Raw genomic sequence first — 2,448 nt, forward strand, 5'->3', positions numbered from 1 at the left:
TCTTCATATTATTTTGTATTTTCTGAATTTCCCATTGTGATTATGAATTGCCTTTATAATAAAAAAAAATTCTAGATAAATATAAGCAAAGTCATTGTGGGCATCACTAATGATCACCAACGTCAGGTTGTCCTCTCCTTCCTGAGCACCAAGAAGTAGGTACTTCCTAAGTCCTCTGCAATTAGATGGGACCATAAGACTAGTTACAGAAAACGAACAGTGAACAGAAGTCATATGTGTCAATGTATTAGTTATTGCTGTGCATCATAGCATCCAAAACTTAGTGGCTTAAAACAACAAGCCATTAGTTTGAGCTAGGTTCAGGGGAGATTCTTTAACTCTGCTCCATGTTATTGCATGGGGCAGTCTTAAGGCTAGGGAGAATCATGCAAAGGCTGGCTCTCTCTCATGTGTGCAGCTGATGCTGGCTCTGTAGGCTGGGACCTTGGCTGGAGATATTAGCTGGAACATCTACATGTAGCTTCTCCGGGTGGCTGCCTGGTTTCCTCACAGCATGGCCCTACATCCCAGGAGTGAAAGTACTAGGAGAACCAGACAAAGCTTTCTCTCCTTTCATGACCTAGCCTGGGAAGTCACATAGTGTCCTATCTGCTGAGATCCCAAGTCAATTCAAATTGATGAGAAGGGGATGTAGATTCACAACTATCGATTGGAAGAGTATCAAAGTGACGTGCAGAAAGAGAACGTAGGATTGGAGACACTCTTTTGGCCATTTTTGGAAAATAAATCTGCCACTAACAAGCTGAGACAGTAAAGGCCCCTGGGTAGACCTCGCACAGCCTCCAGCTCTCTCTTCCCCTACTGCAGTGATCATAGGAACCACCTTTTGAGACGGTAGAGCCAGAAGAATGAAGTAGACCCCACCACCAGTTGGAAGATGGTATCAAAGTCCTGGAGTGGTGCCAGATGCCCAGCATTATGGGTGAAAAAGACTCTTTAGCAGAATACGTACTCACAGTCCTCTTTCTAATCATGTAAAGTGGATAACAAAAGTGGATGTGGAGCTATTGTTGTATTGCTAATACTTTCTCAAACACCGTTACCCTTTTCTGAATGATTTCCTAATCACATAAATATTTGTGCCATATTTTTATTATTTTGGACTATTTTATCAAAGAGTGGACAAATACTCCCTGATATAATATTGTTTCACACACACACAAAATGACCACCTTACAAGTTTAAATACAAAGTGAAAAAGGAAGCATTCAATACCTTATGCAGGGCACCATCAATATTGTGGAATTTTTTTTAATAAAGTCTGTGCATGAGATGAGTTGAGGAGTACAAGTACTGTTTCTTTATTATTGAAGAAAATTAATTAATTGCAAATACGGATACAGAGTCTCCTGAGAGGCAATCCTGGAAAAACAAATGTAATGCTTATTAAGCAAGGAATTTTCATCTTTCTTTTCAAAGCATATTGTTGACATATAAAAAAAAAAAACAAGAGGATATATTTGCTAAAAATAACATAATATTGCAGAAATATTTAGAAAACTCAGGAGTAGGGCCGGCCCGGTGGTGCACTGGAGAGTGTGCCGCTTGGGAGCGTGGCGACGCTCCCACCGAGGGTTCAGATCCCATGTGGAGACCGGTTCCCGCTCACTGGCTGAGCGAGGTGCGGGCGCAACACTGAGGGTTGCGATCCCGTTGCCGGTCCTCGGTACTGGCGCGACACTGAGGGTTGTGATTCCGTTACCGGTCAGTAAAAAAGACAAAAAGGAAAAAAAAAAAAAAAAAAAGAAAACTCATGAGTAGCTTATTAAAGAAAATTTGAGGATGTTTGGGAAATATCTTTAATACTTGAACATGATGCTGTAGTAAGAATGAATGTGACATGAGAAAATGCTGAGCCACAAATGCTGGGTAGTTGACTAGTCTGAGTCAATATGACATTTCTGGTCAATTTTTTTCCCCAGACAGAGTGAGAGCCCAGGGTAGGGTTGGGGTATAATCATTATGTCAAAGAAAAGGCCCAAGAGGACAAGTGCCCTTAATGTTGTCCAACTTCCACCCCCTCCCCCCCAAAAAGACCTAACAACCCAGAGAAAAGAAAAAGAAAACTTTAATTGTTGGAAAAAAACAAATCTGCCCAAAGTACATGATATCAGTTACGGAAATTGTGAAATGCAAATCACAGTTCTGTTTGTTCTACAAGCATAAAAATGACATATTTTTTCTTTTTCGTGACCGGTAAGGGGATTGCAACCCTTGGTGTGGTGTCGCCCACACCATGCTCAGCCAGTGAGTGCACCGGCCATTCCTATATAGGATCCAAACCGGCGGCAGGAGCACTGCTGCACTCCCAGCGCCGCACTCTCCTGAGTGCGCCACTGGCTCAGCCCGACGTATTTTTTCAAGATGAAAAAATATGGCCCAAGATTAACAAATCTTTTTTTTTTTTTTTTTTTTTTTTTTTTTTTT

At 41.4% G+C, this 2,448-nt stretch overlaps 1 pseudogene; it reads left to right on the forward strand.

Moving 5' to 3' along the window:
* The window catches only part of LOC103608515, a 27,483-nt pseudogene that overhangs the window by 23,665 nt on the left and 1,370 nt on the right, over positions 1-2,448 (forward strand).

Source organism: Galeopterus variegatus, unplaced genomic scaffold, assembly GCF_000696425.1.
Source record: "Galeopterus variegatus unplaced genomic scaffold, G_variegatus-3.0.2 Scaffold8514, whole genome shotgun sequence".
Lineage (NCBI taxonomy): Eukaryota > Metazoa > Chordata > Mammalia > Dermoptera > Cynocephalidae > Galeopterus > Galeopterus variegatus.